General features: G+C 36.3%; 1 protein-coding gene across 5 annotated transcripts in view; it reads right to left on the reverse strand.

Annotated features, from left to right (window-relative positions):
- Positions 1–14,919, reverse strand: part of IRF2 (interferon regulatory factor 2) — a 130,687-nt gene that overhangs the window by 93,794 nt on the left and 21,974 nt on the right. Inside the window, exon 1 of one of the 5 annotated variants that reach the window (XM_072625666.1) lies at positions 641–14,916. The exons of the other annotated variants lie outside the window; for them this stretch is intronic. The gene's annotated coding sequence lies outside the window, so the exon portion shown is untranslated. Of the gene's footprint in view, positions 1–640; positions 14,917–14,919 lie in introns of those variants that run through there. 5 annotated transcript variants of the gene reach the window in all.

A 14,919-nucleotide genomic window follows, 5' to 3' on the forward strand; every position in this document is an offset into this window, starting at 1 on the left:
CAAAAAATTTTTAAATGAATGTTAAAAATATTTTTACATATAATTGGAAAAAAAATTTTTAAACAACCAGCAGTAAGAAAAACATTCTACACCAAGTCCAAACCAACATTCATCCACCTATCCATCACCCCATTAATTACCTCATCGCCCCTAGTAAGAAGTAAATATTATTATTGCCCTCCTATTTTAGAAGCTGTCTGTTAAGGTACAGATATATTTTTAATTACTTTCAAATTTGTTCATGCCCCTAAATGTTTTCACAAATTGCATTTATGTTTTAGCACATAATATCTATGATATATTTTAAATTATTGTTATCTGTATCTCTGTGTTGCATCTATATGTTTGAGATTATGCTTAAGAGGAAGAGATCATAATGAAACAAGTTACTCTACTGCTGTCAAGAACTCAGTTCAAGCCCTGCAAGTAACAAGCAGTCACAGTCATCTGTCTTGTCTTGTGTTACAAGGAGTTAGAAGAGAGGACCTACCTCACAGAGTTGCTGTGGGGATCTAAGATTTGCAAGCCTTCAGCGTAAGCCTCTAGCGCTGCTAACTGGGGATTGTCTCCGCCAGATTATGCCCAGCTAACTATGCTAATTTATCAAACACATCGTCAAAAAAATTATGTGTTTACCTACCTGCTTATTTCACAACAATAAACCCATCTTCATTCTTTTGTTGGGAGGTTGTAATCAAATGCTGGTAATGTAAAAGTTTTCAGTTATTTGTAGGTTCAGGAAAGCCCAACTTTTGTAGGAAATAAATCTGGTCCAGGTGAATGACTTCACAATTTTCTGAAGATGCAATCCCATTAAGAAAGGACTTCTATAAAGAAAAAGTACAATGGGCGCCTGTTCACTCCTGAGCATCTGTCTTGCATGAGATGGCACTGAGAACAAGACAATTGTTGCCCTGCCTCCCTTCTAGGCCAGGGTGACCCTTTTTTGTCTAATGAATGCCTTTGGCACCCTTATAAAGGCAATAGACCCATTCTCAGAATATCGTTTTCACAAGCATAAAATAAAATACGTAAGCTTACAAAGGGAACAAATTATATTGAAATACAATTATCAAAATATTCAAAAACAAAGACCTCTAGTTGTGAATTTCTGTTTTACATATTTACAGTCAACTGCTGATTGTGATTTCTACATAAGACTGCACCATAGCTTACATGCTTATAAATGGAAATCTCCAGCCTTAGCTTCAAGTACATAATGAAAATTATTAGGTTAAAGATGTTGGGGGAGCTACAAAGAGGAGAGAGTTCCAAGTAGATAGACTAGACTATGTCTGAGAGAGATTGGATTATGACCTTAGGGTCAATAAAATGTGGGGTTGTTAAGATGGTCTCTCAAGTCTTTTCCTTCTCTAGGAATTTCAAACTTTAAGATTCTATGGTTCTCTATGTTTCTGGAAAGAGTTGGAGTTGCTAATTAAGTTGAAGCAAGAGCCAACTTCCTACTGAGGGTTCTCCAGAGGTGAATCTATGGTAAATAGCTCCAAAGTCCATTCTTCCAGTTCTTCTTGTTTCCCGAGCAGGATTATAATGTTTGTCCCTATCTCTGAAAGCACATGACCCTTTATAAGGACACTATACAGCAGAGGTTCTTGACTTGGGGTCTGTGAACTTTAAAAATATTTGTCTTGATAAAATTTATTTCAACATACTGCATTTCCTTTGTAATTCCATGTATTTAACTGCAAGCATTTAAAAGCATCATTCCAAGAAGTTCATAGTTTCACCAGACTGCCAAAAGGATCCATGTCACAAAAACTTGTTAAGTGCCACTGCTGCCCAGGGAATTCAGAATTTTGTGTAAGGGTGAAACCAGGGCAGAAAAGGGAAGCATGAGACAGTATGTATGCAACACAAGAACTCATAAAACTGGATGCCATAAAAAGGAATGAGTTTCCCTTTTCCCTGGAATCTTTCAAATTGAGGCCTGGTGACTATGTATCAAGCATGATGGATAAAAGGTTTATTCATTAAGAGGGAGGCTAAACTCCATGACTGACTAGGCCAAGATTTATTGATCCTTAATTCAGCAAAAGGAGTACACTCTATGCATGTCTATATAGCACACATAGTATGAGCTTCACAAATGGTGAATATATCGAGTAACAGAGGAAGCCAGTATTTGGCTGAACTTCAGAATTTCCAGACCTAAAGAGTCATTCTCACTCTTCCTGGCTCCTTGCATTCATGGACCATCCCAGAGTTTATCTTTATATCCTGTGGAGTACCTGGTACTCTGCTTTACATTTAGGAGGGCCCAAAAATGTGTTGAGTGAATAACTGGCAGTGAAGCAATATCAAACTTGAACAGAAAAGGGAGCTACAATAGGAAGTGTTGCTGGGTATCCTACACCCAGAGGTGTCCAACACCTCTGCATTAGAATACTCAGACAGGCAGAATGGCCAAATCTGAGTTATAGTTTCTGGACCTCAGGGTTAAAAGTGATGCTCCACTTCCACAGTGGCCATATTCCATAAAGCAAAAAAACAGGACCTATAATCTAAGAAAAAGCATATTGTTTTGTTTTGGGGGGGTAGGGGGAAATCTTTGTTTAAAAGTAATCTTTTCCATGAATTCAAGTCCTAAAGTCAAATGATAACTGGGTTAGGGCATCTGAAGGAATATGAGGCTTAGGGCCTCTATGTAGCACCAATGCAACATTAGGGAACTACTTACCAAGGCAAAAATCAAGGAGCTATTGGAAAGACTTTGGACCCCATCACAGATCAAGATCTTATGAAAAGCGTCTGGGACTGAAGGCAGAAGACATGAATTTTTGTATCAGTTCTTTTACTAACTGAGAAATGGAACTTTCTAAAGAACAAAAGTCCTAGCCTCAGTCCCTTCATTTACAGAATAGGAATCAGGTCTGGCCTACCTTCTTTACAGAGTGAAAGAAAAAAAAATTAATAATGAAATGAGAACACAGATTTTTAAATGCCCTGACAGGAGGCCCAAAACTGAATCAGGCCAAAAGAAGTCCCAATGCTGACAAGTTTCCTACAAACTGAAACCACTCCATGATAGGTAGACACAGACACCAAACCTATCACTGGGATAGCATTCAGATAACTATGCCAATTCCCCTTTAAAGCTAAACTTTTTTATGTCCCTATGGTCTAACAGACTCAGTCTCTACTTCTTGCTCCTCTAATAAAAGTTTATTAAATTTGTTCTTCCATCGGGAAATATTTCCTGAGATTCCACAACAGTATAGTTAAATACTGACAGAAGGCATTCCACTTGAGAATTTAATTCCAATGAAGTACATTGACAAGAAAAGTCCTTAACTATTTTAAATCAAAATTTCCTTGGCTTTAGTCTTTTACCTAGTATATATGTCATAGTGATTTATAGAAATGCCTCTTAAAAACATAACTTGAAAGAGTGAATTACTTTCCTATTGTATAGGATAATAGAATCATAGATTCAGAACTAGAAGAGACCTCAGAGCTCATATAATCCAACCCCATTATGTGTGAATGACAGAGAATGAGGAAGCTGAGTTCCATGAGAGGAGGGGACTTGCCCAAGGTCACTCAGGTAATAAGTGACAGAGGCAGGATTTCTGACTAGAAAGTCAATGCTAATTCTATTATACCACTTCAATGGATCTGTGGTCTCTTCTGCAGGCACTCATCCTAACGAAGTAGGCTATAACCCATTCAAGCATATCTTTCCATCTTGTGTCTCAATTCTTTTTCGTGTTTTTCCATAAGTAGTCCATTGAGGTTCCAACTAATACTCCCACTAGGGTTTTTAATATGTTATGGATCCTGTCCATTATCCCTCACTCTCAAGGCATAATTAGCCCAGCTCCTTGCTATGCATATAAGAGATCAGATCAAGGACTTCTCTTGCATCTAGCATACATCTTTCTGTTGTCCCTTATTTCATCTGCACTTGTTTCATTCTCATTTTCTTCTCTTCCTTCTTCTCTCTTTTTTTTTTTTCCAAAAATTGTGCTTCCCTATCTTAAGCTAATTGATTAACACAACAGGCAGCCTATCTGACTTTATCATCTGGGCAATAGAAATTTTTGATCCACTTGGCTCTTTCTGAGTTGATTGTCAGGCTGATTTGCTCTGTTCTGGGAGGGGCTTAGAACATTCCAGAACTCAATACAAAATACAAAGTCCGCAGTAAAAAGGGGGCATCGGGAGAACTTCACTATTGTGAATCCTTCTTCCAATTTGGATAATTCTTGAGATGTCTTCTACAATACTGATGAACTTCTGAATAAACTAAAGTAATAAAATAAAAATAACCAAACTGGGCCCAGTGCCCAGAAAAATAATCAACAGACACTATAAAATTAAAATGAAAATTTCAAAGAAAAAATTTTAATGAGTTGGTGGAATATTTGAAGACATATACCAAGAGGAATTTAAAGGGGGTGAAGGGTGGGAAGAGGTTAGAAGGAGAGGGGAAAGGAAGCCATAAGTATTCAGACTTTCAGCTGAGCTCAAACCATGTGTCACACGAAAGATTCAAGTTATGGCCATCAATGACTGTAAAGTGAAAAAAGATGAATATCTCTGTTCTCCAAATACAATTAGTAGAAAGTCTATGTAATTCCACTCCTATCACAGTGGATCTCTAATCCCATCACTCTTTCTTTGTGTCTTCTAAACGTGCCCTCATTTTGACATTAGAGCCAAATATATGTATATGTCTGCGTTAAACAGAAAAAGCCAAGTGAAGGCTTGAGGAAATCATTTGAATAGCTCAGTTCAAAAATGCCCAGATGATTTATTTGTGTTTGCTGCCTATATTCACTAAAAATAGCAGTTCAGCAACCTATGTCACTATGAACATGCAAAAGATCCAAAAGACATTGATTGAATTTTTATCTTGCATCATCATAATTGAGTTGCTGAATTATGCTACACAACTTAATTTAATAAGATCTTCAATTAAGCTATAAGCATACTGGTAAAAGAAGTGAGAAGATGAGCAAGCTGGTGAATTCATTCAGTTTAGTCAAATACTCCAGAGACTGACAGTCTCCAACTCTGATAACGGTGCTACCTATTTTTAGTGATTCTGGTGCAGGATGTGCATGACTGGTCTACTCTCTGGAGTAGAAGATTTTAGAGAATCATAGAAAAAAACAAAAATTTGAAGGAACCTCAGAAATCTTCCAACCTTGGTACAAAACATGAATTTCCCCTATTCCATCCTTGACAAATGGAGGGTCATCTGGCCTCTCCTTGAACACCTGAAGTAACAGGAAACTCTCTGCTTGGTGAAGTCTGTTCCCTTTTAGGATCACTGTAACTGTTACTGATACTTATGTTGAGACTACATCCGCTTCCCTGAAGTTATATAAGCCCAAAGGAAAAACAGAGAATTAAAAACCTTTCACCTTTCCATATGATGAACCTTCAAACATTAGAAGTCAGCTATTATAATCTTAACCTATTCTTTTATGACATGGTCTTTAGATTCACATCTTTCCAGACAATGGAAAGTCACTTGTAATCTGACATTGGTATCCAAATAATTAGAAATTCTCCCCCATCTGTGTCATTCACAAAAACCCAAGGTCAATGAGAGATCCCTTTAGATTGATTCCATCCATTCTGAATCTAGATAGAGTCTAGATAGATTATGTTATAACTCATTTCATGTCTCCATATCAGTCTAGCAAGTCTGTCCAAAAAGGAAATGAGACCAAATGATTCTAACTTATTCTTGTGATACCCATGATGATGCCTAGTCATCACCGATTCCCTTTGAAATTGTTCAAAAAATATCATTTTAATAAGTTATGCTAGAATTTTGTCCAGGACAAGCAATAAAGCCTTAGAGAATCTATACTCTTCTTTGATGACAGAAATAAAGAAGCCCAGCTCTTTTCAGTTTTTAGCTTTTATCACTACATAGGAAAACATTCATCTTTAATATCTTTTTTAATCTTTATATCGCTAAGGAAGATTATATAAGCATCGTTTCTTCTATCACATAATCACAGAATTCTCAAGGAAATAGAGATCTAAGCCAGTCCAACCATGAGTCAGTTACAAGGTATAGGCAAGTCTTTGCTTATTTTGCTGAAAGTATCTGGTGAATCTCTGAGTCATTCACATCCAATAAGTCCCAGTGGCATAAACTAACAAGGTCCATAAGAATTGACTGTCTGATATGATAGCATCTCAATGAGTCACCCATTCACAGTTTATGCAAACGATGGCAGATGGGTATCTACACTCCAACAGTCTTCTCAAAGCTCCTTGTCCTTTTCACCCTTATCTTTATTCTGTATTAGATTTCTTGCCTGAATTATATAGATTATATCTCTATCATGCACGTCACTTATCCCCATTGTCTTAAAAGAATAAAACAAAATAAAAAAAACACCCATAATATTTTTGTTTTTTGTTCCCTTGTACTTCCTCTCTATTGAAAACTACTGACTGTCATTCTCAAATATAAATCAGGATCTTTCCAAAGGTACCACCCGAATGCTAGGCACTACTGAGGATTAATAGGTACCTTTCTCCTTTTATTAAATCTTACAGTTCAGTTGAGATTCAAAACCTTTGAAATGCCTTCCTTGGGTCAATGATTTTTAAAATGTATTTGCCCACATAAGTATTTAGAAAAGAGCCTCCAGTTAAAAAGTATGATGTTTAATTATGTCAAAATTGGTGAGCAGAAATAGTAAAGGATTTGGAGCCAAGAGGGTTTGGTTTAAATAGTGCCTCTGCTACTTACTCACTGTGTGAACTTGGGAATCCTATTTAACCTTCTTGGGTGTCAGTTCCCAAATTTTTAAATGAGAGAGTGAACTAGATGATCTCTAAAGTCCCTTCCAACTCTAAATTCTATGTGTTCCCAAAACACTCCAGGGCTTTTAACCATAATTTTTTAAAAACTTTGCTTAAAATACTTTTTTTTACTGTATTCTTTTTTATTTTGGTCTGTTTTCTTTTGCAACATGACTAATGCAGAAATGTTTTGCATAGCTGCACATGTATAATCTGTATCAAACTGCTCGTCTTCTCAAGAAGGGGGAAAGAGAAGAAGGGGGAGAATTTAGAACTCAAAATTTTAAAAAATAATGCTAAAAATTTTGTGTACATGTAAATGAGAAAAAATAAAAATAAGCAACACGTACTTTAAAGAAGTTTTTGCTTAAAATAAAGGAAAACCCATTTTCGGCATGATACCACTGCTTTAATTTAGCACTTTTAACTGTAAACTTCTTTTTTTCTATCACTAATCACAGTCTTGCTCTTAACCACTCTCTACCCTCTCTAATCCATCCTCCATACTGCTGCCAAATTAATCTTCTTTATGCATAGATCTGGTCATGTCACTATTCTGCTCAAAATCCTTCCTGTGGCCTGCTAACCAAAGTTCAAACTCTCCTACCAGAAACTTTAGACCCTCCTCAAAGCAGTACCATCTTACCTTTCTAGTTACCTCTCATACATCTATTTTACATTCTCAACTAAAATGGTCTACTTTGTCTTTTTTCCACGCACCCCCAACATGCCCAGTGCCTTTGCTATGTCTTCTGTGGTCTTCCTTTTCATTTTTTCACATATTTTTCACATCCGCAGACATCCATTGGATGAATTGGATTTAAGTGAGGCAGAATTGCATAAAGTCATCAACCTCTCTCTTCCAGAGTCACTAAAGTTCAGTGTCAAGATAAAAGTCAAGATAACTAGTGATGGTCTGGTTACTACTACTCCTAGTTGCATCTGGAAATAATGGAGTGTATGACTTTGGAATCTTTGATATCTGACCAAAGCTCTAAGTGTACCACAGTGTTTGTTTCAGCCACCCTCATGGCAATGAAACAAACTGTTCTCATCCATCCATTCAGTGGAAAAAGTCTTCACTTGCCTGGGATAGACATGCCCCTAACTCACCAACAGGTCTGAGGCCTGTCAATTACCCTGGTTTAGTTCATCTACTGGGACAGTTTTACCAGGGTGTGGCCACTGTACATGCTACATGCTTCTTGGAGCCATAGATGAAAGGTGGACACCAGAGGTGGATGAGCAGCCCTGAAAGGGCTAGGCAAGCCCTCACACCAGAGGAATAGCCCATATACCCCAGGCATCCTCTAAAGCCTAACTCAAATGTCACCTTCCACACAACCTTCTCTCATCCCTGCTCTTAATAATGAACTTCCCCTCAGGTTGCACAAAGTCCTATGGGGGAAGAAGGGACATATCCTATACTTACCCATCACTATTTCTGTACTCACAGTATCCACTCCATCTGGAATGCTCTCCTCTTCAAGTTCCCCTACCTATCTTTTGAAGGCCCAATTGAAATGCTACAACATCCATGAAAACTTCACTGATCTTTTCAACTGGACGTCACCTCCACAACTGAATCTCCTAGCATACTCTACTACATTTATACAGTTATTATATGCTAATTTGTATTATATTACCTGTGAATATAAATTATTTCGTCTACGTAATCATAAACTACTTGAAAGCAGGGACAATTTATTTTGTATCTCTCCCAATCTCTCAGTGTATTACTGATAGCATGCACAATAAATTCAGATCAAGAAACATTTTTTAAGCACCTACTACAAGGCAGTATGACATAGGAGAGGACAAGCCTTAGGTGTCAAGAAGACCTGGGTTCACATTCTGCCTCTGACACATACTAGTTACATAACTATGTTTCTCCTCAATAATACCTTTCCTTCACTTCCCACATGCAAGTCACTCTTACCAATGTGCTAAGCCTACTCAGGAATTTTCCCTATTTGGTCAGTTATAACTTTTGATTCTTTCAAGAGTGTGGTGTACAATGCCATGTAGCACTGTCAGGAGAATAACAGTGAAAGATGAGTATAGCCATATGCCATCACTTAAAACAACTGCACAACTTCCCAAATGTTATACAGTCTGATCTTTTCCTCCTACTTGCATCTGGAAATAATGGTATTTTAAAAACTAAACAATATCCTGATTCTTCCATTTATGTCACACAGGGTAAAAGAATGTGCCCTCAAGTTTTGTGAGGAGAACATTTCCCAGTAAGCACTGCCATAATGAATGAAGTTGAATTCTCCCACTTCACAAAAACCCAGGAAACAAACTAGAATGGGATTTTTTTTTAAACTGTGCTTCTGAGACTGTCTATACATAATAAAGTGGGGCATCGAAGTAATTATAGGGATTGTTGAAGGAAAAAAATCTATTATAAAAGAGGAAAAAATTGGCCCAAATTATCCAAATTGGCTTTTTTGTTAACTGAAATTTATTAAATAACCATGGAGCTCTCCATTTTATACTGAACTTATAGACAGTCATGGTATCTTTAAGTTCACAAGCAAAATAGGAAAAAAAAAGTTAGAAAATATGCATTTTGGGGGAGGTCTTTTATTATACCTATTAGATGCAACAAAGTCATTCCCCTCGAAAGCAACTGGAGCCAGTGTGTTTCAGAAAAAGGATGTAACCAAAAGAGCTGACGGTAGTGGGGGGGGAAGATATGGAAACAGTGAGTCATGATAGCCAGAGGGAAGCTAAAACAGGCTTAAGTTAAAAAGGCTTTCTGAGTTGCAAAATTCACCAATTATTTAATTCCCTGCTTTACTTGACCAGGAAAATTGGTCCACTTTGTCAATAAAGAAACATCTGTTAAGCACCCACTCCAGCCCAGGCACTGGGATACAAAGGAAAAAAAGGCAGTCCATGCTCTCAAGGAGTTCATGGTCTAATGGAGGAGACTACATGCAAACAACAATAAGATCCATATATGACAAACTGAAAATAATCCAGAGCATAAGAACAATTCAATTAAAATAGCTAAATACAAATTCCATGACCAATGCGAGGCTGGATGAATGAATGAATGACTGGAATGAATGAATGAATGAATGAATGAATGAATGAATGAATGAATGAATGAAATGAGTTAATGAATGAAATAGCCAAAATGAAAACTTTTTTTCCTTCAAAAGAAGAATTTTTGTTCTAATTATTTGTTCAATCATTCAATAAGCATTTCCTAAGCCCCCACTGTATGTAAGGCTCTCTGCTAAGGGCAAAAGTTACCAAGGTAACAATGAAACAGTATCCTTAATGAATGTGCCTTCCATTGGAGGCCATGAATGCATTATGTTCCCAGGTAAGAATAAATCAAGGTAGTGAGTGATGAAGGCAAAGGAGGGACCCAGATCAAATGCCTTCTCTAAGCACACAGGGCTGGGTGGTGGGGAGAAGAGAATGCTTAGGATCACATGGTTAGAGCTCCTAACATTACTTTCAAATGAGTTCCAAAGAACTTATGAACAATTTACTCCAAGTCACACAGTTAATAAGCAGCCAAGCTCGGATTCAAATGTAAGTCCTCTCACTCCAAATCTCATGGGGATCAGAGAATTAACAGGAAATTATCCAGGTATTACAATTCCCTAAAGTTCCTGCCTTATTTTATCTTACCTTAATTTTTTTTTTTTTGTTACAGATAGAGTCCAAAGAAACTTATTAAGTTCTTATAGCCACAATTTATTTAAAAATTCCCAATCACTATTTGGAGATAAGCAAATGAAAGTTTTTAATTATATGAAAAATCCTTGTAATAGCTACTTCTCTTCAGTAATAAATATTTTGATCTCCTTCTAGTCTCCCTATACTTTGTATCATGCAGCAAAATGTGGGGAGAAGCAGTAATAGCATAGGGTTTTGATACTATCTAGAGAGTTCCGCCAATACCAGACTTCTCTGTTATTTGTACAAAAGCATTAGAAGATCATAGATTTAGAGATGGGACAGTAGTTATAAGTAATCTACTCCAACACCCTCATTTTACAGTTGAAGAAACTAAGGCCCATGAAAGGTAAGTGACTTGGCCAAGGATATATAGCTACTAAGTGGCAGAGCAGGGATTTGATTTCTTATCTTCAAACTAAATCCAGCACTCTTTTCAGTGTTTCCCACTTCGTATACATCTGATTAATTCCCATTTATCCCACTTAAATATTGATAGCTACTGTAAAGAACAGCCAAAGTAAGTAAAGTTTTAGGCTTTCTTGAAATCAATGACTTCTCCCCAAAACCTGTGCCTCCTCTTAACTTCCCAATCCCTGGCAATGGTGCTGCCTTTTGCCCTGGACCCACTCTTAGAATCTCAAATTTTATCCTTCTCTCCTTTATGAACTATACCAACTATTAACTCTAAATCTTTTTAATTCTCTCTCCTCCATCTTTCCTCTGCTTTCCAATCCCACTGCCAATAATCTAGCTCAGGTCCAAATTACCTTTCATCTGGACCACAGTGACAGCCTTCTCATCAGCCTACCCCTATTTCAATTTATCTGACACACTGGTCAGATTAATCTTCCTAATACCCAGATGTGAACATAGTTCTTCAGAGTTAAAACAGCTTCAAATGAATCCCCAATACCTGTCTGCAATATATTATATTTTATATTTCCTTATCTGTTACCACTACCAACCTTCATGTAACCTCTGCCTTTGTCAATTAATAACCAATCCTCAAACAGGTCCCATGCTTTCATCACTTCCATCTGTCCAAAACTGTCTCCTTCCAAATCCTGCTTATTAAAATCCTCCTCTCCATCTTTCAAGACATTGTTTAGACACCATCTCCTCCATGAAGCCAATACTGACCCCTCCAGCCTACAAGGCTAGCTCCCTCCTCATGAGTGTCCTAACATGCTATATCACCCTTATAGTTATTTTGTATTTTGCATTAGTTCATACATGTCATCTCTTTTCATCAGTAAGCATTTATAAAGTGCCTACCATGTGCCAAGTACTGTGATACAGGTCAAGGACACAATAAAAAAAAAATTAAACATTCTCTGCCTTCTAGGGGTCTATCTTCTTTCAATTAGATTATAAACTATATCTTAGTATGTTTTACATGTTGTACATGCTTAATGATTATTTATTGACCTGAACATGAGCAATTAATTTAGCTTTTGAAGTCTTTTATCCAAAAGCCTTACATGAACCAATGCAATGTGAAGTGAGCAGAACCAGGTCAATGTTGTACACAGTAACAGCAGCACTGTATGATGAAGAACTGTGAATGACTTAGCTCTTCTCAGCAATACAGCAATCCAAGACAATCCCAAAGGGCTTATGATGAAACATACTGTTTGTCTACAGAGAAAGGACGGATACTGAATGAATACAGATTGAACCATGCTATTTTCTACTTTCTCACTTTCTTTTTTGATTTTTCTTGTACAAAATGACTAATATGGAAATGTTTTACATGATTATGCATGTATAACTATATCAGATTCCTTATCATCTCAGTGAGGGAGGGATAGAATTTGGAACTTAAAACTTTTTTTTAAATGTTTTTAAAATTGTTTTGACATGTAATTAGGGGGAAAATTATTATTTTTTAGAAAAGACTAATTGAAAATAGAAAAAAGTATTTTAACCATGAGAAAGGTTCATCAAAATTTCACTTTAGAATTATGGGGGAGAAGGAAGGGGGAATTCATGAAATTGAGTTTTTAACTTTTTGTTAGTTATAAGTTCTTTATCTATTAGAAGTCCTTAAGAACTAACTTACAGTTTTTATGTTGGAAAAATATAATCAAGAAAGCTCTGACACACTGAGCAGCTGCGTATTTCTTTACTGAAGGATTGGTTTATTATTGTAGCTGCTGGCCTCGTTCAGATGATTCATCTAACCCTGCAAAAAAGAGTACCTAAGCATTTTTTAGTTCTTGCAAAAATAAGTTATTTCAGCTATGGGTACATAAATCTTTACTTTCTAACAATTAAATTAAAGCAGCTTACCTTGTGCACAGTAGGCACTTAATAACTTTTCCTGAATTCAATCTGCTTATCTAATAGGAAGAATGAAGGCTATTTTACAGGGTTATTTTGATCACATTTTATATATATATATATTTTGATCACAGGTCAAAACCTATCGGGCACTCTCTCTCATTTTTTGTCCAATTCTTGTTCATATCTTTCCATAAATTCTCCATACAGGAGGTTTTCCCTGTGGTGTCTTTAAGAGCTAAGGCATATTGAGCTACCCATCAGTTGCCTTTCCATCTCACTACATAACTAGACCACCACATTTTCTAGGCATATTTGCCCCCCAAATTCCCTTTATTTCATTGGCAAGTCCTTACTGGGAAATCACAATCATTTACTTAGCATCAATAGGAAAATGTCATTAAAGAGACTTCATTTTATAATAATATATTTCATTCCACAATTATACAAAGATGTATATGTTGTTAATGATACATGTTAAGGCAAATCGCTGTTTTTGTCTGAGTGGCCCCTTTCCTTACAGCTTAACATTTATTAGTTGCACACCACTGTGCTTAGTCCTCTTTAGGTAAGTTAATATACCAAAAGATAGGCTACTAAATCATTATTTTGTTGCTTTTTTTTAAATGCTTGGACAGGCTCAAAAAGAGAGTAACATACATACAAACTCAGTTGGGTATAGAAATTTACCTTACCCTACAGAAAAGTAGGAGGGGAAAGAGATAAGAGAAGGAAGATGAGAGCTGATAGAACAGAAGGTAGTGGTCAGAAGCAAAACACTTTTGAGGAAAGACAAATGGACAGGAGTAAGAAAAAAGGATAAGCAGGGGGAGGTGAGTGGGATGGAGGAGAATAAACAGTAATCATGACTATGAATAAAATTTTACAGGAAGTTTCTCTAATAAAGGTCTCATTTCTCAAATATATAGAGAACAGAGTCAAATTTATAAGAATACAAGTCATTCCTCAAATGATAAATGGTCAAAAGATGTGAACAGTTTTCAGATGAAGAAAACAAAGTTATCTGCAGTCATTTTAAAAAGACTCTCTAAATCATCATTGATTAGAGAAATGCACATTAAAACCACTCTGAGGTACCACTTCATTCCCATCAGATTGGCTAATATGACGGAAAAAGAAAATGATAAATGTTTGAGGAGATGTGGAAAATTGGGACACCAAAGCTGGTGAAGTTGTGAACTAATCCAACCATTCTGGAGAACAATTTGAAACTATATCTAAAAGGCTATAAAACCATGCAGTATCACTACTAATTCTGTACCCTAAAGAGATTAAAAAAGAGAGAGAGAATCTATTTATACAAAAATATACAGAGCAGCTGTTTTTGTGCCGGCAAAGAATTCAAAACTGAGGGGATAGTTGAACAAGTTGGGGTATATGATTGTGTTGGAATACTATTGTGCTATAAGAAATGACGAGCAGGCTGATTCCAGAAAAACCTGGAAAAACTTACATAAACTGATGCAAAGGGAAGGGAGCAGAATCAGGAAAAGAATGTACACACTAACAACAATATTGTTGCATGATCAGCAGCAAATGACAGCTATTCTCAGCAATATCATGATTCAAGACAATTCCAAAAGGCTTACAATGAAAAATACTATCTACCTCCAGAGAAAGAACTGATGCAGTCTGAATGCAAATAGAAACACACTTTTTTTAAACTTTGTTTTTCTTGGGCTTTTTTTTTTTTGACTGTGCTTTCTTTCACAACATGACTAATATGGAAATGTTTTGCATGAGTATACATATACTTCAATATATCAAATTGTCTTCTCAATGGGGGGGTAGAGAATTCGGAACTCAATTCCTAAAAAGTTAAAATTTTTTTACATGAGATTGGGGAAAATATTATTTTTTTTAAATGCTGGGACAAAAAGCAAAAACAATCATGATTTTTTGTAAGCTAATTGTCTCTCAAGTGGAACAACAAAACCTAATCTTGTTCAATAAATAATTCAACATGTCCTTAACAGAAGGTAGAAATGCACTAGGGTTTAGCTGTAATATATAAAATTGTAGTGCATGGTATGGTTCATGGTTTTGTGGGAAGGTGAAAGAAACAGTGAATTTGGAGCCTGAGGATCTAGATTGAAATCCCAGCTCTGCTAC

The sequence above is a fragment of the Notamacropus eugenii genome, chromosome 7 (genome assembly GCF_028372415.1).
Source record: "Notamacropus eugenii isolate mMacEug1 chromosome 7, mMacEug1.pri_v2, whole genome shotgun sequence".
Taxonomy (NCBI): domain Eukaryota; kingdom Metazoa; phylum Chordata; class Mammalia; order Diprotodontia; family Macropodidae; genus Notamacropus; species Notamacropus eugenii.